Below are 21,754 nucleotides of genomic sequence, written 5' to 3' on the forward strand. Positions count from 1 at the left end.
AGAGCGGCCTGTGGGGGAGGCAGGACACCAGGTGTGTCCCAGTCTGACTGGGATGGCATGAAGCCTCATTCTCCCAGGAGTTGAAGGGGGGAAGGCGGCTCCCACCCTTGCTGCCCAAGTTCTTTAGATGATCTTTCTGAACTTAAGCCTTTTGTCCTTGACCGCCTGGCTTTGCTCTCCTTCCCCCCAGGCTCCCATACCTTGCCAGACCACCTGAGCAGGGGGACCTCCCTCATTCCCTGTGGCTCCGATGTTGGCTCCGAGAAGCAGGGGTGGCTTGGCCAGGTGGGCAGGTACTGAAGGCCTGCAGGGGTGAGGGTGCCCTCAGGAGTAAAGCCAGTGAGACTAGTATTGAGGTTGACCTCTTCAAACTCTTGTTCCAGTGACCCTCTTCCCCTTTTGTACTTTGCCCGTGTCCCCAGTCAGCACCCATGCCTGGGCCCCCGCCCTCCTGTCACCTGAGGCTAGGGACTGGTAGGGCTCCCTCCCAGCTCCTTTTCTCGGTTTTCTCAGGTCAGTAATCAGACGGCAGCCCCGACCCTAGGCTCACCTGTGTGTCTATGCAAGGTATGCTAGGCCCAAGGGCCGAGGACAGCATGGCCCTTTAGATATGTGTGGTCTCCTGGAGAGAAGGGAAGCCAGGGCCCCAGATCCTGGCCAGGCTGAGCCAGAAGTGGGCGGTTGAAGGAAGCCGCTGCTCTTTGAAGTTCTAGTGCCTTCCTGTCCCTCCACGGAAAACTGGGCAAGGGTCAAAATAACACAGGGTGAAAATAACAAGTCCAGGAGGGAGGCAAGGCTGTCTGCCAAGTCCATGGGTATCCATGAGGGCCAGATTAGCTCAACATCCAGGACTCAAAGACTTCTTGTCCCAGAAGGCAGGCAGGCCCTTGAGGACTGTGTGCCACCACTGTGAATGTCCCCTTGGCCTTTAGAAGTCAGAAAAGGGCCATTAACAGGTAGCCTCTTTTCCCAGGTGTGAGGTAGCCCATGATCAGGGACAAGGCTTGTCTTATTGGGACTGAATGATGAACATTAATGTCTTGACCTTCCTGGGTTCTGATGTAACTGCAGATGTGACAGCCTTTCATTCTTTTCTCGTTTTTTCGAGACAAGGTTTCTCTGTGTCTGGAGCCTGTCCTGGAACTCACTCTATAAACCAGGCTGGCCTCGAACTCACAGAGATTCACCTGCATCTATCTGCCTCCCAAGTGCTGGAATTAAAGGCGTGCGCCACCGCCGCCGCCGCCGCCACCTAGGAGCCTTTCATTCTTAACCTGCTCAGATCCAACCTGATTTGAGGGCACAGGACAGTCCTTTAAGGTACACCACACTTTAATTCAGAGGGATTTCCCCCAACTTCTGTGATGCCAGAAGACAAGCAAGAGAGGGTGTGGAGCATCCACAGTTCGAGAAATAGCCGCTTTCCCCCATCCCGCTCTATCCTGTCTCCAAGGGGACCCGGAGGCTGCCTTGCCTTTGCTGAAGTGCTCACACAGCTTCCAGGGCTACAAATCTACTGTTCATTGTATTTTCCTCTCCCTTCATTTTCTTTCCCTCCACCCCTTCTTCTCCCCCCCCCCCCTTCTCTTTCCTATTTCAAGTAGCCCGTTGGGCGGTGGTGGCGCACACCTTTAGTCCCAGCATTTGGGAGGCAGGTCTCTGTGAGTTCGAGGCTAGCCTGGTCTACAGAGCGAGATCCAGGACAGGCACCAAAACTACACAGAGAAACCCTGTCTCAAAAAACCAAAACAAAGCCGGGCGGTGGTGGTGCACGCCTTTAATCCTAGCACTCGGGAGGCAGAGCCAGGCGGATCTCTGTGAGTTCGAGGCCAGCCTGGGCTACCAAGTGAGTTCCAGGAAAGGCGCAAAGCTACACAGAGAAACCCTGTCTCGAAAAACCAAAAAAAAAAAAAAAAAAAATTTCAAGTAGCCCAAGCTGGCTTCAAACTCACTATATAGCTGAGGATACCCCTGCCGTGCGTGCTGGGGCTACAGATGAGCACCACCTTGCCAGTTTGTGCAGTCCTGGGGGTTGGAGGTGGAGCATTGTGTATGTTAGACAAGCAGTCTATGAACTGTGTCATGTCCTTGGCCCCTTGTGTATATTTTTCTCTATAATTCTTTATTATCCTGTGTGATCTGAACTATAGGAGCAGGACTGGGGTATGACTCAATGGTGGAGTGCTTGTCTAGAATCTGCAAGACACCGAGTTCGGCCCCCAGCACTGCAAAATAAAAACAAAGCATAACTGTACAGAAAGTACGATAACGGTTGGTGGGGAGAGAATGAGGAATCCTTAATGGGTCCAAAGTTTTCTTTGAAAGATGAAGGAGTCACGGGGTTGGGTGGTGGTGGTGGTGGTGGTGGTGGTGGTGGTGGTGGTGGTGGTGGTGGTGGTGGTGGTTACACAATATTCTGAATGTTTTTTAAGCCACTGCCCTATACTTTGAAAGTGGTTAGTTCTCAGTACTTGAGAGGCAGAGACAGGTGGATCTCGGTCAGTTCAAGTTCAGCCTGATCTACACAGTGTTGCATAGAGATCCTGTCTCAAAAAAAAAAGGTGGTTAAGATAGTAAACTTTTTGTTTTGTTCTGAGACAGCTTCCTATAGCCTAGCCTGGTCTTTTTGTTTGTTTGTTTGTTTGTTGGGATAGGGAGGGTCTCACTCTGTAGACCAGGCTGGCTTGGAACTCACAGAGATCTTCCTGTCTCTGCTACTTGAGTGCTGGGTTCAAAGGTGTGCATCACCAGACTTTGGAAAAGAATTATCTTGTAGTGCCATCAAATACTTGAAATGAATGAACATCGTGGATGGGATTTTCTCCAAAGTAACCAGGCAGCAGGATCGTGCCTGATGTAAGATAGGCCTCAGCTGTTGAAACTGGAAGTGGACACATTCAAGACTTTACACTGTTTGGCCTAATTCTGTGTATGTTTAAAGTTCCACATAATAAAAACATATGTTGAACAGAAAAATATAATAGTGCAAAACAGTAAGTGTTGGTTTAACATAAAGGTGTGTTTTGTGTGATGATTATGGATAGTTGAAATTCTTTTTTTTCAAGACAGGGTTTCTCAGTGTAACAGCCCTAGATGTCCTGGATCTTGCTCTTTAGACCAGGCTGGCCTCGAACTCACAGAGGACCACCTGCCTCTACCTCCCAAGTGCTGGGATTAAAGATGAGCGCCACCACCGCCTGCCTTAAAATTCTTCGCTTATTGTTTTTTTTATCTCCTGTGTATGGTGCCCGGTGCCTACAGAGGCACGAGTCGTCTCTTTGGCAGCTGTGAGTCATGATCGAGAAGGATGAGACGGGGAAATATAGGATCGAAGTTTCTGCATATTGTTGAACTAATATGAAGAACAGAAATTATTATATTTTGCTGAGCATGGTGGCACAGTGCTGGAAGACCAACACTTGGGAGGCAGAGACAGGGGGATTTCTGTAAGTTCAAGCCCAGTCTACATAGTGAGTTCCAGGAAAGCCAGGAATACTCAATGAGACTGACTAAATGTGTGTGTGTGTGTGTGTGTGTGTGTGTGTGTGTGTGTGTGTGTGTATGTGTATGAAGTTTAATCCAGAGAGAAAATTACTAAGAGAACAAAATGCAGAAGAAAATAACAAAAGAATTAAAATGGGCCTGGTGTGGAGCATGCACTCCCAACACTCGGGAGGCAGAGGCAGTCAGATGTCTGAGTTCAAGGCCACCTTGTCTACAGAATGAGTTCCAGACAGCCAGGGCTACACAGAGGGGAAAAAAATTAAAATGGAACAGTTGATCCAGATGTGGTGACACTCCTATAATCATATCATAACGCAGTAGGCTGAGGCAGCAGGATTGTCATGAGTTGGAGGCTAACCCAAGCTATAGATGAGACCCTCTCTCAAAAAAATCAGCTGGGCAGTGGTGGCACACGCCTTTAGTCCCAGCACTTGGGAGGCAGAGGCAGGCAGATCTTTGTGAGTTCGAGGCCAGCCTGGTCTATAGAGCGAGATCCAGGAAAGGCACAAAACTACACAGAGAAACCCTGTCTCAAAAAAACAAAACAAACAAAAAAACAAGTAATCAAAAGGCATCGTTAGAAACATCTGTTCAGAACACAAGACAGTAGTGGGAGAACAGAGGAACAAAAGGATGTGAAGGACATAACAGGCAGATCTTTCCTTGTCATTAGCTGTGATGTAAGTGGACCCTGTAGTCTGGCCAGACCTAACACAGTGAACTTTCCCCCCACATATGTGCAATACCTCCAAGATAGACTAAGTCAGGCCGTGGAACAAACCTCATTAGGTTTAGATTGGGATTGTATTCCTGGAAAGACCAGCACAAAAGAGCAAATCAGGGTGACCCTGTCATGAAGTCCACACCCATGCCCTCGGGTGTGTCTTATTTTTATCCCACCTGCTTCTCTTAACCCTTGTGTTTAGGCTTATATTTTAAAATATTAATTACACCTAACTGTACTTGAAACAGCAACAATACAACAAAGACACTGCTCTCCAGGGTCTAACCAGGTAAGTGTGGTCGTCACCCCTCATCAAGGAAACAACAGGTGGAGACTAACAGAAAACCACAACCAGTGAAAGTCCAAAGTGTGGAGCTCAGTCCCAACTGATAATCTGTATCACAACTCATGCACCTAAGGCTGAGGGAACCTTGCAGATTGTTGTGAGCCACCAAGTGATTCTGGGAACAGAACCTGGGTCCTCTGGAAGAGCAGCAAAGGCTCTTAATGGCTAAGCTGTCTCTCCAGCCCCGTAAGATCCTTTGTAAAAAGGCAGGATGGTTGTTAGAAGTCGGCATAAGGATACCATATGCCAGAGCTGTTGCATTCTCAAACCAAGGAACGGAGTGTTCAGAATAAAACCCTTACATTTATGGTTAAACACTATTTTTTAATTGGGTCTTGTTGGGGGTGGTGGCAAACATTTTTAATCCTTGCCTTTGGAGGTGAGGTGGGGGCAGAGTCAGGCGAATCTCTGAGTTCGAGGCCAGCCTGGTGGTCTACTGCATGAGTTCCAGGACAGCTAGGGCTACACAGAAAAACCCTGTCTTAAAAAAGTCTTACTGCATAGCCCAGGCTGGCCTTAAACTTGCTTCCTGCCTCTTCCTACCTCTGCCTCCCAAGTGCTGGGATTAAGATTACAGGTGAGTACCATCAGCCAGTGCTCTTAACCGCTGAGCTATCTCTCCAGCCTTAGTTGATTTTTGACAATGTGACAAGACATTTTTATCAGTGGCAGTGGAAATAAGAGAGTGAGGAGATACCAAATGTCCTCCTCTGGCCTCTGAATGCACACCCACATACAACACATACACAGACAGACAGACATAACACACACACAGTTTTTAGAAAGGAAAAAGAAAGTAGCGCAGAGCACAGGCTGGGGAGAAGGCCCAGTGGGTAATGCTCTTGTGGATGTTTTCTCAACTTGACACAGGTCAGAGTCGTTTGAGAAGAAAGAATCTCAATTGAGAAAATGCCCTCACCAGACTGGCCTGTGGGACATTTTCCTGATTGATGATTGATGTGGGAGAGACCAGGCACTTTGGGTGCTGTGACTCCTGAGCAGGTAGTCCTGAATGGTGGTGAGAAAGCAGGCTGAACAAACCATGAGGAGGCAGCCGATAAGCAGCGATCTTCCATGGCCTCTGCTTCAGTTCCTGCCTCCAGGTTCTTGCCCTGACTTCTCTGGATGATGGGCTATCAGCTGGAAGGTGAAATAAACCCCCTCCTCCCCAAGTTACTTTTAGTCGTTATGTTTTATCACAGCAGTAGAAACCCAACTAACACATCATACAAGCATAAAGACCTGAGTTCGAATCCCCAGAACCCAAGTAAAGCTGGATGCAATAGCCTGCATCTGTAATCCCACCATTTCTATGGAGAGGTGATAGGTGGAGACAGGCAAGTCTCTACATCAACTGTTTGCAACTCCAGTTACGAGAGATCCAATACCCTCTTCTGGCCTCCAAGGGCGCCAGTCACCAGTCACAGATGTGGTAGACATACATGGGTACAGTTTAGCACTCATACACAAAATAAAAACATAAATCTTAAAAAAAATCCATGTGTCTTTATTCCCAATATTCACGAGGCTGAAGCAGGTAGATCTCTGACTTTGAGGCCAGCCTGGTCTACAGATCAAGTTCCAGGATAGCCAGAGCTACACAAAGAAACTGTCTCTGTCTCAAAAAAAAAAAAAAAAAAAAAAAAAAAAAAAAAAGGCTAGGTGTGGTGATGCGCACCTTTAATGCTAGCCCTCCGAAGGCAGAGGCAGGCAGATCTCTGTGACTTCAAGGCCAGCCTGGGGTACAGAGCAAGTTCCAGACAAGCCAGGGAAATGTAGAGAGACCCTGTTTCAAATAAAAACAAGCTAGGTGGCAGTGGTGCATGCCTATACTCCCAGCACTTGGGAGGCAGAAGCAGGCATATCTCTGTGAGTTCAAGGCCAGCGTGGTCTACAGAGCTAGTTCTGGGGCAGTCAAGGCTACAAAAGAAACCCTGTTTCAGAAAACTCAGTGGATAAAGAAACTCCTCACCAAGGACTTAAATTCAATCCCTGGGACCCAGAAAGTAGGAGAGAATTGAGTCCCACAAGTTGACCAACATCCACATGTTCCCCATGACACACATTACCCCAAAAAAATTATATGTAATTTTTAAAAAAATTTAAAGAAAATTAAAGCTGGGCATAATGATCCACACCTTTAATCCCAGCACATAGGAGGTAGAGTTTGTCTATAGCAAATTCTTATTTTTATGAGGGGCTGGAGAGATGGCTCAGCAGTTAATCGTAGGTTCACAGTTCTCTAAGGTGGAAAATGCTTGAGCAGCATCCTGGTGAGGGGAGGAAGTGGCTATGATAAGAGGTGGAAGGCTAGAGTATGACGTCACATGGAGATGGAGAAAGCTTCAGTGGAGTGAGATGAACACGGGTGTTGATGGTAATGGTTGATATTCCTGAGACAATGACATTCAAAGCTTAATGGCCTGTAACTTGGAAGATTCCAATTGTATCAGGTTAAGTAAGCAAGAGGCAAAAAGAACAATTATGCCGGTGAGTGGACCAGGAGAGGGAATTACCAGGAAAGCAAAAAGATAAGACCATTGGCCTTTTGGCAGAAAGTGACCAGGACAGGTAAGTGGCTGTCCGGGCTGGGCGCAGAGCTGGGAAATGGTAAAATGCAAAATGGATTTTTGTTGCGGTGGTGGTAGTGGTGGGTTTTTTCTTTCTTTGTTTGTTATTTTGAGACAAGGTCTCATGTAGCCCAGGCTGGCCTCAAGCTCACTATGTAGGGTTACAGAAGTGTAATTGGAAGAAGCATCGGCCAAGACTGTTGAGACTCAAGTTTAGTGAGAAATCTCTCAAGGTTTAGATTAGCCTTTTCAGTCTTTCCAGAAGATGGAAGTTATGGGGTAGCATAGGGATAATATTTAATTTAAAGAGATTTACATTCTTTAGCATCAGAAGTTAAAGCCAGTCTGGGCATGGTGGCACAGGCCTGTAATCCTAGCACTTAGGTGGCAGAGGCAGAAGGATCACTGCAAATTCAAGCCATCCTGGGCTACACAGTGCAACCCTGTCTCAAAAAATATTTACAGAGAGAGAGAGAGGAAGAAGAAAAAGAAAAGGAAGTTAAAAATGAGAGAGAAATGAAGGAAAGGAGGGAGAAGGTGGGAGAGAGTATACAGACAGACAGACAGGCCATTATTGGACAGGGAGCGCAAGACAAGAAATAATGTGTTCTGGGGTTGGGGATTTAGCTCAGTGGTGGAGCGCTTGCCTACCAAGCACAAGGCCCTGGGTTTGGTCCTCAGCTCTGAAAAAAAAAAAGAAATGATGTGTTCTAAGAGGTTGTGTCTGAGGCCCTTCCTGTGTTAGCAATGAATGTTTCTATCTCTCCGCTAAAGGTATCTTCCAGGACTAGGAGATATTTGAGTCCCTTGCACAGAGTATGTAAGCAAAATTTATCTGCCTGTCTTCCTCCAGCATAGTTTCCTCATGCTGAATAGGCTGCAGAAGACTGGAGGTCTACGTGTTCCTCAGGGTTATCCTGACAACACCTAGGACAAACTTTAGAAACAGATCACAAGCGGGCTGGAGGTTAAGAGCACTGGCTGCTCTTCCAGAGGTCCTGAGTTCAAGCCCCAGCAACCACATGATAAATCACAACCATCTGCAATGAGATCTGGTGCCCTCTTCTGGCGTGCAGATGTACATGCAGACAGAACGCTGTATACTTAATAAATAAATCTTTTTAAAAAAGAAAGGAAGCCGGGCGGTGGTGGCACACGCCTGTAATCCCAGCACTCGGGAGGCCGAGGCAGGTGGATCTCTGTGAGTTCGAGGCCAGCCTGGTCTACAGAGCTAGTCCAGGACAGGCTCCAAAGCTACAGATAAACCCTGTCTTGAAAAAAAAAAAAAAGAAAGGAAAAAAAGAAACAGACCACAAGGTGGGGCTGGATAGCAATTGCTGTTCTTGCAAAGGACCCAGGTTTGATTTCTTAGCATCCATGTGTTACTCCAGTTCCAGGGGGATTCTATCCCCCACCCACCCCCACCCTCAACCTCCTCAGGCATCAGGCATGCACATGATACACATACATACATGCAGGCAAAACACTCATACAAAAATAAATAAATAAATAAATAAACAAACAAACAAACAAACATACATACATCTTAAAAAAAGTCACAAGATAGTTGTAGGTAAAGGCACACTTTGTCACCAAGCTTGAGGCCCTAAGTTCAGTCCCCAGGTCCTACATAGTTAAGGAGGGAACCAAGACAGGCAGTGGTGGCACATACCTTTAATCCCAGCACTTGGGAGGCAGAGGTGGGCAGATCTACATGAGTCTGAGGCCAGCCTGGTCTACAGAACTAATTTCAGGACAGCCAGAGCTGTTACACAGAGAAACCCTGTCTCGAAAAAACAAAACAAAACAAAACCAACCAAACAAAAAAACCAAAAATATAATAAATCTTAAAGAATGTAACTTTGGGTTCGGCAGTGGTGGTGCACGCCTTTAATCTCAGCACTCAGAGGCAGAGGCAGGAGGATCTCTGAGTTTGAGGCCAGCCTGGTCTATATGGTAAGTTCCAGGACAGCCAGGGCTACACAGAGAAACCCTATCTCGAAAATCAAAACAACAACAACAAAAGAATAACTGGTTCTTGCAACATCTGGGGAGAAGGAGACCATAGAAGAACTCACAACTTCAGGGCCTTAGCAGCACTCAGTCTTCCCTGGACTCCTTGTGGTCCAGGCATAGTCAGGGGCATTTGTGCTTTCTCAGGTTCAACCTGTGTGTGGTCCGAAGATATGAACTAGCCTTCCCTCACAAGAAAGAAAGGACTTTATTGATTCCAAGGAATTCCCACTTTGGTGGCTGGACTTGGCCCCAGAGGAGGCTCAGAAGCTTTGGGCACTCTCAGCAGAAACATCAGCTGACCACACAAACAGGAAAGAGTCCTTTGACCCAAGGATGGGTTAGTGCCCGCCCACTGAACTGGGATGGCCACGAGATGGCGCTCCAGAATTTCCTGAGACAGAACAGACAATTAGTGTGGCCTTATGGGGAATCCGTTATCTCTGCTTCTCCAATTTGTCTTTTCTGACTTCAGGGTCTTTGCTTAGTCATCAAAGACCTTGAAATCACCGGACGGTGATGGCGCATGCCTTTAACCCCAAAAACATAGGAGGGAGAGGCAGGTGGATAATCTGTGAGTTTAAGGCCAGCCTAGTCTACAAAGCAAGTTCTAGGAAAGCCAGCGTTAGATACACCGAGAATCGTGTCTTGAAAGCTGTGTTAATAAAGTATGGAAGGAATTCTAGAGTTCCAGATCTAGTTATTTGTTTGAGACAGGATCTCACTATATAACTCTGGCTGGTCTTGAACTCACAGAGATCCACCTGCCCCTGCCTCTTGAGTGCTAGGATTGAAGACATATACCACTACACCTGGCCCGGTCTAGTTTGTAGCAGGAATCTTAAAGAGTCTTATTAATAAAATCAAACCCAAGGCCAGTTATTGGGATGAACTCTGGAAGATCAGAGAGACAGAACAGGCCACAGCTTCCTCAGCTCGACATTTCCTCAGCTGATCCTGTTTCCTCAGACTGGAAGCTTCTGTGTCCTCATCCCAATGGCTCTCAGCTGAACTGCTGCTCGAAAGCCTGAAGCTTAACCAGCCAAAAGCTTAACCAGCCAAATGCTTCTAGTCTCTGGTCCTCACGCCTTATATACCTTTCTGCTTTCTACCACCACTCCCTGGGATTAAAGGCTCACTTCTTGGGATTAAAGGCGTCAGTCACCATGCCTGGCTGTTTCCAATGTGGCCTTGAACTCACAGAGATCCAGAGGGATTTCTGTCTCTGGAATGCTAGGATTAAAGGCATGAGTGCCACCATTTTCTAGCCTCTGTATGTAGTGGCTGTCTGTTATCTGACCCCAGATAAATTTATTAGGGTGCACAATATTTTGGGGAACACAATACCACCACACTAGTTTTTTCTTTTTCTTTCTTTTTGTTTGTTTGTTTGTTTTCCAGACAGGGTTTCTCTGTGCAGTTTTGGTGCCTGTCCTGGATCTCACTCTGTAGACCAGGCTGGCCTCGAACTCACAGAGATCTGCCTGGCTCTGCCTCCTGAGTGCTGTGATGAAAAGTGTGTACCACCACAGCCCAGCTGGTCTAGCTTTTTCATTCATTCATTTTTTTAAAATAATATTTTTAGCCGGGCGGTGGTGGCACACGCCTTTAATCCCAGCACTCGGGAGGCAGAGCCAGGCGGATCTCTGTGAGTTCGAGGCCAGCCTGGACTACCAAGTGAGTTCCAGGAAAGGCGCAAAGCTACACAGAGAAACCCTGTCTCGAAAAACCAAAAAAAAAAAAAAAAAAAAAAAAATTTTATATTTTACATACCAACCACAGATCCCCCTCATCCTTCCTTCTGCTCCTCCCCAGCCTTCCCCCCACCACGCCCCATCCCTTCCTTCAAAAGGGTAACTAGTCTATCTTTTTATTTGTTTGGTTTGATGTGATTTTTTTTAAAAAAGATGTATTAATTTTTATTTTATGCGTATGAGTGTTTTGCCTTCGTGTGTGTGTGTGTGTGTGTGTGTGTGTGTGTGTGTGTGTGTGTGTGTACTGCGTGTGTGCCTGGTGCATACAGGAACCAGAAGGGGAGTGACGGACCTCCTGGAACTGGAGTCACTAAGCCACCATGTAGGCTTGGTGGTAGGCGGCTGTCCTGGTGAAGCAGGAGTTGTCACTCTCTGATTCAAGGGAGAGGGGTGTCCTGCTTTCTTGGGATGAGGGGGTGTCTTTCTTTAAAAATTGAAGGGGGGTTTTAAGACAGGGTTTTTCTTGTATGTCCTTAGCTGTCCTGGAACTCGCTCTGTAGACCAGGCTGGCCTCGAACTCACAGAGATCAACCTTCCTCTGCCTCTCTAGTGCTGGGATTAAAAGAGTGCACCACCACCCCCCGGACACAACATTTTTATTATATTTACTTACTTATCTTGTGTGTGGGAGGGTGTGCATGTGTGTGTGAATGCACATATGTGAGAGACTTACAAGAACCTGTTCTTTCCTTCTAGCATGTGGGTCCCAGGAACTGAGGTCATCAGGCTTGGTGACAAGTGTCTTTATCCATTGAGCCATCTTGCCAGCTCCCTGCGGAAGATTTTCTTTGGTCCAACTAAAAACAACACCCTAATTCACTGAGGGTGGAAGGGTACTACAAGGTCACTGGGTTCCCCACAGTCAGTCCAGAGCATGTACTGTTTATCTAGAACAGTCTAGCATTATGTGGGCATTTGGGTACTAACAGGCTCAAAAGTTGAGGAGGATCCACTACCTCCCGCATAATTAACAGCCTGTAAAGCCAGGCACTGAGGCTGTGGGACCTGAGTGGAGATGTGACATTCTAAACCTCCTGAAAGATAAGATTACTCTCTGGCCAGAGGCTTTCTGATAAAGAACAGGACAGACCATTGTGTCTTTCCTTAGGAGTTAATGCAAAGTCACCTGGGTAGAAAATGCTCTGAGGAAAGTTCTGGAAACTTTAAGCAGTAAAAAAACCTATCTAGCCCGGCAGTAGTGGCGCACTCCTTTAATCCCTGCACTTGGGAGGCAGAGGCAGGCAGATCTCAGTGAGTTCAAGGCTAGCCTGATCTACAGTGTGAGTTCCAAGACAGCCAGCGCTGTTACACAGAGAAACCCTGTCTCGGAAAAACCAAAAAAAGAAAAAAATAAAAACAAAATAAAAAACCTATCTAAATGTATCCGTGGGTGCAATGGTCTCTGGCTGTTGTCCATTCTCACCCCCTAAGGGTGATTTTTCTGAGTGGTGCCTTTGGCCATGGTCCAATTTCACCCTGTGTGGGTGTTTTCCTCAATGGTGGTGCCTTTGGCCAATGTTCACTCTTATCCCTCGAGGGTGCCCCATTTTACTCTGTACAAAACTTCATTCAACCTCTCTACTGTCCTCTGTGTGTGTCATCTGAATTCTTTCCACAGACATGGCAGGAGTGGTGAGCCCAGTGGAGACCAGAGGAAGGTCCCAGGAGCACCTTTGGGTGCCTCTGCCTGGCTGGGTTTGGTTTCCTTCATCTTCATCACAAGGTGTGGACTCTTCTCTCCGGTTGAGGCTATGAGACTTCCTGCTTCACCTGCTCACATCTTCTCTCAGTGTTCACAATGTCTGCACTTTGCTCCAAAACCTCTCTTATTTTCTTATTTGGGTCCTTACATAGATCGCTTTCTCTCACTCCACTTGCATTTGTCTCCTGTTAATCCCACTAACCACGCTAAGCTGTCTTTTCCAAAAGGGTGGCGGATATGGTTATGTAATATTTTATATTGCCAGGCAGTGGTGGCTCACGGCTTTAATCCCAGCACTTGGGAGGCAGAGGCAGGTGGATCTCCGAGTTCCAGACCAGTCTGGTCTATAGAGTGAATTTCAGGACAGCCAGGGCTACACAGAGAAACCCTGTCTCAAAATGGCTGTGGTGCCTATAAGCATACCAACGCACATGCTCGCTCATTCGGCACCTGTGGCTCCTCTCAGCCCTTCTCACTCCTCCCCCTCCCCTAAACTTCTCCAGCCCAGGGGCTTTCCTTCCCTCAGCTTCTCATGTCTATACAACCCTGCCATTCCAGCTGTGTGTGTTCCTTTTTGTTGTTGTTTGTTTTCTTTTGTTTTTGAGACAGGGTTTCTATATGTAGCTTTGGATGTCCTGGAACTTGATCTGCAGACCAGGCTAGCCTCGAACTCACAGAGATCCCTCTGCCTCTGCCTGAGTGCTGGGATCAAAGGCGTGCCACCACCACTGCCTGGCGGACCTATGTGAGTTCTTGGCCCCCTCTTGCTCTCTCTCTTCTGTCCTCCTCTCTCACCTCCCCCACTTCCCCATGGCCTAGTTCAGTCTGCTTGTCATGTTCAATCTGCTGCTTTCTCTCTTCGCTCTGGACTCTCCCAGATGCCTCTGGCTGCACTCTCCCTCAGAGCTACGATAAAAAACTCCCCCTCCACCGTCGCTCGGAGCGGTCATGTCCTCACTTGACACACTATGGTGACAGACTCTACTGACCTCTCATCTGACCACCTGTTGTGGGCAATAATAATAACTCCTGTCTCGGGGCCTTCAGATCAGCCCTGTTCCTGCTGTTGACGTGGCCTATTGGAACTGCCGTCTACTCCTCCTCCTGCTCCCGTGTTTGGCTATGCCATCCATCCATCTGTCCATCTGTCCATCCATCCATCTACCTGACTGTTCATCTGGCCATGGCTCTGCCCTTTTGCCTCTGCAACTAGACTCAATTCCGCAGCTGCCTTCTGTGGCCCGAGGCAGCCTGACTCACAGCGGGGACAACTTCTTCCCCAGCTCCCTGTCTTAACCGTATAGAGTCCATTGCATCACAGGACGCCACCGATGACCTACTAAAAGTGTGGCAGATTCTGTTTTCTATGATAAGCATCTTGAAAAGGAACAGAGCATGAAAGGAAGCTGAAGGTACCAGAGAGAGAACACAAAAGGCCTGCAGAAAACGACCTGGCAGAGAATCTGGCCTCTGACTTTAGTTAGGAAACCAGCAGAAAAGACTTCTTGCAGCCTTAAGGGATGGTTTCAAATCTCTCACTTCACTCCCAGGGGAAACAGAATAAAAGATAAATGCTGTATATGTCTATAAACTCCTCTCTAGAAAAAAACTGCCCAAATATTAACATGCTTCTAAAACTCCTTGCCCTCAGTGTGGTAAGACAGGAAACTGGAGGGTTTATAGCCTCAAGAATCAAAGGAATGCCCCCCACAAGCCAGGGCCCCAAATGGTATCTCCAGAATGAGGAAGCCCTAGGTTCCAGTTGACCTCTGACTCAACCCTGGATCCCAGCTGATGGGAAAGAGCTTTAAGTAAACCTTGACATCATTATGGTCTTTTCAGCATGAGATGCACTGAGACCCACCAGAGAATCACAGAGAGGCCCGAGGCACTGGCCACTCTGCTGGTGCTGGCAGTTGGTACCTGCTTTTCTAGGTGTTTCTAGTGTTGAAAATTTACAGGCAGTCCAAGACATGCCTGAGCCCACCATCAAATGAAGGTGACGATCTCAAGACCCAGGACATTTGTTAGGTAAGTTTGCATCCTGAGCCAATAGGATGGGTAATCTGGAGCAGGGGCTATGCTAGACGAGAGAGAGGGCAAAGACTGTAACTCTGGAGCCCCAGCCTGTGGGGAAAACTGTAGGATAACATAAGGACACACACCTTGAAGTCTGCTGGGGAAGCTCCTATGGCTACTGGCTGCCTTAGCATCAGGCTGTAGGGGCAGGATTGAACGCAATTGTGAGGTGTTGGTAAAGCCTTAAAGGTGAAGGGCAAGACCGGGTTTGGGCAGATGATGTGTCTGGATGCAGTTCACTTTTTCTGAAGGTTAAAGAATTAAAAGGAAGGAAAAGTGAGGTGTGGTGGTGAACCCCTTTAATCCCAGCACTCAGGAGGCAAAGGCAGGTGGAGTACTAAAAACCACAGCCCAGCTTTTCTTTGAGGGCTGGCTGGGTTTTTTGTTTTTTTGTTTTAAACCTTGGAAGGTTCATCCTCCCCTAATTTGGGGTTTTCAGTTTGAAAAAAGACCAGAGGACTGTTTGGCTCACAACTGTTAGGTAAGCATCATCGCCTAACCTGACTTGTTAAGCCAGTCCATCAGAGTTAGGCCCTACAGGCAGGAAAAAAAGCAGGAGAGGGCTTTGTTTTAAGCTGTCAGGCTTTTGTCTGGGTCTGAAGAGAGAGGAAGAAGCCATCCATCTTGGAAGATCGCCACCTCTATTACCAGCTGTATAATTATTTATTACCTAGGTCACCTCCCTACCCATCAGCCTACCAGGCAGTCTGTTTAACTCCTAGTCCCTCAGACGGACAGCAGACAGCGGGTCTCCACAGGTGAACTGGAGGATGAGATGGCAGTGCACTAGGTCATGACTCCATCCTCAAAGTGGAGTCAAATGCTGCTTATAAAACGGAGTCTCTTGGGGCAACACAGTCTGAAAAACCACTGCTTTACATGATATGGACTACCCTGGAGTAGGGCATTTCCTGATCTCTACAGACCTCAATTCCCTGGAAAGATAAGGGTGCTAATCAGATCCCAAAGTTATCCATTAAAAAGCTTTTCCAGGAAGCTGTTGAGAGGGTTCAGTGGGTGATAAAAAATAACTGCTATTGAAGCCTGGCCACCCCAGTGGGATCCCTGGAACCCCTGTAAAGGTGGAAGTAGGGCACTGACTCCACAAAATTGTCCTCTGACCTCCACACACACATCACGGCTCAAGTACCCACTCATATACTCACACACATACAATAACAACAACAACAAAAAAGACTCTGGCCGGGCAGCAGTGGTGCATGCCTTTAATCCCAGCACTCGGGAGGCAGAGCCAGGCGGATCTCTGTGAGTTCGAGACAAGCCTGGTCTACAGAGCAAGATCCAGGACAGGCTCCAAAGCTACACAGAGAAACCCTGTCTCGAAAAACAAAACAAACAAGCAAAAAAAGACTCTACCTACCTGGAGGACAATATTCCCAACAGTCCTCCCTAGAGCCTATAGAAGCAATCCCTTATTAAGTTCCCAGTCTAAGCCCTCAGGTGCCTCCTGGGTACCCTGATTCTGTATTCATTGTGTCTGGTATGTGACAAAGACCAAGCTTTAAGCCTCCATAACTGATAAATAAATATTATAAATAAATCACAACAAACTATCGAAGAATATGCCTAGTGCATAGAAAAAAAAACCAAGATAATCCTTTTCAACTGTGGGATCGGTGTTAATTAAAATATATAGGGTGGGGCCAGGTATGGTGTAGGGTGCCTTTAATCCCAGCACTCAGGAGACAGATCCAGAGGCAGGAGGATGTCTATGAGTTCAAGGCCAGCTGGGTCTACATAGTGCGTTTGAAGCCAGGCAGGAAAACAGAAAGTACAGCTGGTGGAAAGATTTATCAATACTAATGAAGACTACAGTGGTACATGAGTGTATTCAGATCACATCGGGAACACCAGACCCACAGACTTATCTATCAGACACACGGCAGCATGACACAGTGAGACTCTGCTCAAAAGAAAGAAAGATAGACATGAATATGGGAGAGGGAGCTCAGGGGTAGCAGTGAACTCTTTCCGGAAGGTACTTTCTCCATATGTTTGTCGTCCACAAGGCCTGGGTCAGTACCATCCGGACTCATCATTATCATGTTACACTTGGGAAGAAACCCCTCAAGAGGCCGGACAGTGAAGGAGCACGCCTTTAATCTCAGCGCTCGGAGGCAGAGGCAGGTGGATCTCTGAGTTCGAGGCCAACTTAATCTACAGAGTGAGTTTCAAGACAGCCAGAGCTACCTACACACACACACACACACACACACACACACACACACACACACACACAGAGCCATTTCTTGGGACAGGGGAGATGGTTCATTCAGTGGCTAAGAAGACTGTCTACTCTTCCAGAGGACTCAGGTTCTGTTCCCAACACCCATGTTATGGCTTACAGCTCTCTATAATGCCGTTCCAGACACCAGTTATATTTTCCTGGTTTCTATAGGTACTAGGTCCGCACATGGTGGGCACACATAATTTTTAAGGCCATGCTTATTGTATGTCCTTGATTCTGCCCAGCCTTTTGTTTCTGCCTTTTATACTCAAGAGAAACAGCCTTAGATTATTATGCCGATTTATTCATGTTATTTCCTGACCAGAAATGTTTCCCGCTGGTATAACCATCTAATTTCCATTTTCATTCCGTCTACGGGAATAAAAGATGTCAGTCGATCAAGGTTAAGTGCTATGTGTATATTTCTGATAATTCTGCTAATAGCAGCACATCTATGTGCTTTACATGATTTACAAGGATAGATTCAAACTATGTCAGACTCCGCCACTGTTTTTGGTAAAGGGCTTTGGAACTGGATCTCTGGGTTGTACCTGTCAGAATCTTAGCATGTACTCCTTTTAGCCTTTGGACCTGTGTACTTCTCTGATGGCTCGATTTTATCTCCTCTCATTTGCGGCCAATCTTTAGCCTGAATGCCAGAGGTCAGAGGTCATGCTGCCTGTCATCACAGATGCCAATGAGCACAAACAGGAAGTGCTAGTTTAGTGTGCACTTTATCACTGTGAAGACAGCCGATGAACAGCCTAGAGATAAGGTGTGTATCTCATCTCTGGGCAGCAGATTACCTCAGGAGTGGAAATCAAGGCAGTTAATCATTCTAAAGGTTAGTCTTGTCTCTAGGAGCCATCCTGTTGGTGTGTCTCTCCTATTCCCCCACCACACACACACACTTTTTCCACACTATGATCTTATTCTGTGCAGCCCCGGATGTCCTGGATCTCGCTCTGTAGCCCAGGCTGTCCTGGGACTCACAGAGATCCACCTGCCTCTGCCTCCCGAGTGCTGGGATTAAAGGTGTGCACCATCACTACCACCAGGCTATATTGCTCCATTTTGAGGCTGGATAGAAACTCAGTAAAGCCAAGCCGGGCGGTGGTGGCGCACGCCTTTAATCCCAGCACTCGGGAGGCAGAGGTGGGCAGATCTCTGTGAGTTCGAGGCGTTCCAGGAAAGGAGCAAGCTGCACAGAGAAACCCTGTCTCGAAAAACCAAAAACCAAAAACCAAAAAAAAAAAAAAAAAAAAAAAGCTCTTTTGGGCCGGGCGGTGGTGGCACATGCCTTTAATCCCAGCACTCGGGAGGCAGAGGCAGGCGGATCTCTGTGAGTTCGAGGCCAGCCTGGTCTACAGAGCGAGATCCAGGAAAGGCGCAAAACTACACAGAAAAATCCTGTCTCGAAAAACCAAAAGAAAAAAAAAAAAGAAACTCAGTAAAGCCAAGTAGTGGTGGCTCCCGGCCCCAGCACAGAGCTAAGCCCTTTTAACTGTACTTGGCCTTGGCCTTCCTGAGCGGACTGCTGGACATGCCCGCATGGGTGCCTCCACACAGGTTCAAGCACCTTCAGGTAGGTTTACGCCACCCCCTCCTACCTGCTGTACCAACTGGCACCTAGGGTAGCCTGGCCTCCTACTTTTCTCTCTCCACAGTACCAATTTTATCTGCAAACACCCTCTGCCCACTCTCAGTGGGGTCAGGTCTCTACTGCCCTATCACCTCAGCTCCAAGCTTGGCTTTTAGTTTTATGGCTAGACCCATCACTTGTACTGTGAGGTTAGACTGGCTTGAGACCTCCCAGTCTCTGAGTCCCGGTGCAGCTGAGTGACTTTATGTATATCCTGACACATGGCACCCAAAATACACAGTATGAAGCGTGGGGATTCTGATGCAGATGCTCAGGGACAGGCTGTTAGCAGAGACTGCGCCCCATAATGTTTGGAATAGTTTGGGTTAAATGGATGTCCTGGAGTTTTCAGGAACTACTTTGGGCCCCAAGACATTCCAACAGGTCCCTGTTAGCTCTCAGGTAGATCTCTTCTGTCTTAGTTAGGGTTTCTATTGTTCTGAAGAGACTCTATAACCATGGCAATACTAATAAAGGAAAACATTAATTGGGGTGGTTTACATTTTCAGAGTTTTAGTCCATTATCATCATGGCAGGACATGGTAGCATGCAGGCAGACATGGTGCTGGAGGAGCTGAAAGTTCTACATTTTTTTTTTTTTGAGTTCTCCATCTTGGTGTCTACACTGAGCATAGCTTGAGCACAGGCAACCTCAAAGCCCACCCTCACAGTGACACACTTCCTCCAACAAGACCATACCTACTCCAACAAAGCCACACTTCCTAACGGCGCCGCTCCCTAACAGTTTATGGAGGCCAGTTATATTTAAACTCCCACCGTCTCCCAGGCCACTAGCTGGCCTGTCTTACGGTTCGGGTGTGACGTCACAGGGCTGAGGACTTTGACCTGCTCCCGACTGTATTTCTGGATCCAATTGCTCCTCTCCCCGCTCCACCTACCTCTCCCATCTGTTATATGAGGAGCTTGGTCTCAGAACACCCATTTCTTCCTGATAGTCTTGGGGTTTGTGCACCTGCAGTCTTTTTGCCCCTGACACATTGCACCCCAGTTACTCCCAGACATCTCACCTACAACAAGCACTTCCTAGGTCTGGCAAGGAACAGCTCCAGAAAGAGACGACCCTGAAATGGGTGCCACCGCCCTGGATTCCCCGGCTCAAGAACTTTTGTACCCACCTCATATCTGATACTCTGCCTCCTGCCAAACACTCGAAACCCAGTTTGGGATTGAAGGCATGACACACTGCTTCCAGAGCCAACCAGAAGGCAGCTTCCCAGCTCCGGCAAGTATGGGAAAAAAAAAGGCCGGGCGGTGGTGGCGCACGCCTTTAATCCCAGCACTCGGGAGGCAGAGCCAGGAGGATCTCTGTGAGTTCGAGGCCAGCCTGGTCTACCAAGTGAGTTCCAGGAAAGGCGCAAAGCTACACAGGGAAACCCTGTCTCGAAAAAAAACCAAAAAAAAAAAACCAAAAAAAAAAAAAAAAAAGGAAGTGGCTCAGTGTGGCCTCAGAGAACACAGTGGTCAACACGGGATGGTCTCTCGGCCCTAAGGGGCAGCTGTTGAAAGGAATGTCTGCGGCCAGGAAAGCAGGGACTTCAGAGGGAGTTCTGGGGAACCAGGTGGTACAGGGCCCCTCCAGAAGAGTATTACAGAAGGGTATCATGGAGAGGGAAGAGTAGGGGGCACAAGATCCCGGACTCTAACTGGCATCGTGGGCAAGAAAGCTAAAGTGTCACTGGCTCTCAATGTGGCCGGCTCAGCAGGTGGCTCTGGAGGGTGCTGTCCACTGCCATTGCAGTCTGGGCGAGTGAGTACAGAGAGCTGTAGTCTGTAGTGAAAGTGTCCAAGTGTTAGCTTTGAGTTACACTGCCATCTTCCAGGGAGGAAGGTGAGCCCGGCAAAATTAAAGAGCCAGCTCAAGGGTCTGGGGAGATGGCTGTGTGGGTGAGACTGCCCTCTAGGAAGCCAAGTCCCCAGAACCATGCAAAAAGCACTGCCGGGATGGGATAGGAGGCGGAGACAGGAGAATTGCCCATAAGCTGGCTGGCTGGCTAGCCTGGCGCACGCAGCACAACAGAAACTAAACCTCGCCTCAGAAGCTGGAAAGCAAGAACCGCCTGACTGCCAGGCAGTGGTGGCACAAGCCTTTAATCCCAGCACAGAGACAGAGGCAGGGGGATCTCTGTGAATTCAGAGACAGCCCAGGACAGCCAGGGCTACAGGGAAACCCTGTTGGGGGGGGGAACAAAACAAACAAACAAAAACAAACACCGACTCTTGAAAACTGTTCCCTAACATCCAAATATAATAAACAAACAGACAAAAAAACTTGTGAAAGACTCACCCCTTGGGCCTGGAGAGATGGCTCAGCGGCTAAGTGTCTTGCTGCTCTCAGCCCCCACAGGGTAGCGCTCACCCACCTGTAACCTCAGTTCCAGAAGATCTGACACCCTCCTCTGTGGTCTTTTACAGGCACTGCACCCCGGAACCATGTATGCAGGCAAAAAAAACATTCATACGCATAAAATAAAAATACAGCCGGGCGGTGGTGGCGCACGCCTTTAATCCCAGCACTTGGGAGGCAGAGCCAGGCTGATCTCTGTGAGTTCGAGGCCAGCCTGGACTACCAAGTGAGTTCCAGGAAAAGGCGCAAAGCTACACAGAGAAACCCTGTCTCGAAAAATCAAAAAAAAAAAAATACATATTTTTTTTCCCCTCAGAGCTGAGGACCAAACCCATGGCCTTGCGTTTGGTAGGTAATCGCGACCACTGAGCTAAATCTCCATCCATGAAAAGAAATAAGTCTTAAAACAAACAAACGAAAAGCTACCTCTGGCTGGGAACATAGCTTAGTGGGAGAGGGCTTACCTACCATTCATGAGGCCTCAGGTGATTTTGACAGAACTGGTCAGGAAAATTCCAAGGGCTAGCTTGTCAAATGGGCATGGCGGCTCGCGTCTGTAATATCAGCACTTGGGAGGCTGGAGCGGAAAGGCTGCCACGAGTTCTAGGCCAGCCGAGGATAAAGAGTTAAACGCTGTCTCAAAAAAAAATAAATAAATAAAAGCCCAACCAACCAACCAAAATCCCCAAAGTGCCTCCTTGCGAGCACGAAACCGGACTCCCCCACGAGGCTATGCCGCGGGCGACCTCAAGGGGCCGCTGCGGCGAGGCAGAGGCCTGCACGCCTTGGGGGCGTGGCCCCTCCACT

At 47.9% G+C, this 21,754-nt stretch overlaps 1 long non-coding RNA gene across 1 annotated transcript; it reads right to left on the reverse strand.

Moving 5' to 3' along the window:
- Window positions 1–8,585: 8,585 nt before the first annotated feature.
- LOC128116667 (uncharacterized) lies at window positions 8,586–21,681 on the reverse strand. Its single transcript, XR_008220553.1, has 3 exons — window positions 21,416–21,681; window positions 20,888–21,018; window positions 8,586–9,551 (listed from the first exon to the last, which is right to left on the reverse strand). It is a non-coding gene; the product is annotated as an uncharacterized LOC128116667 (long non-coding RNA).
- Window positions 21,682–21,754: the final 73 nt, after the last annotated feature.

The sequence above is a fragment of the Peromyscus californicus genome, unplaced genomic scaffold, assembly GCF_007827085.1.
Source record: "Peromyscus californicus insignis strain IS unplaced genomic scaffold, ASM782708v3 Scaffold_20__1_contigs__length_68692818, whole genome shotgun sequence".
Classification (NCBI taxonomy): domain Eukaryota; kingdom Metazoa; phylum Chordata; class Mammalia; order Rodentia; family Cricetidae; genus Peromyscus; species Peromyscus californicus.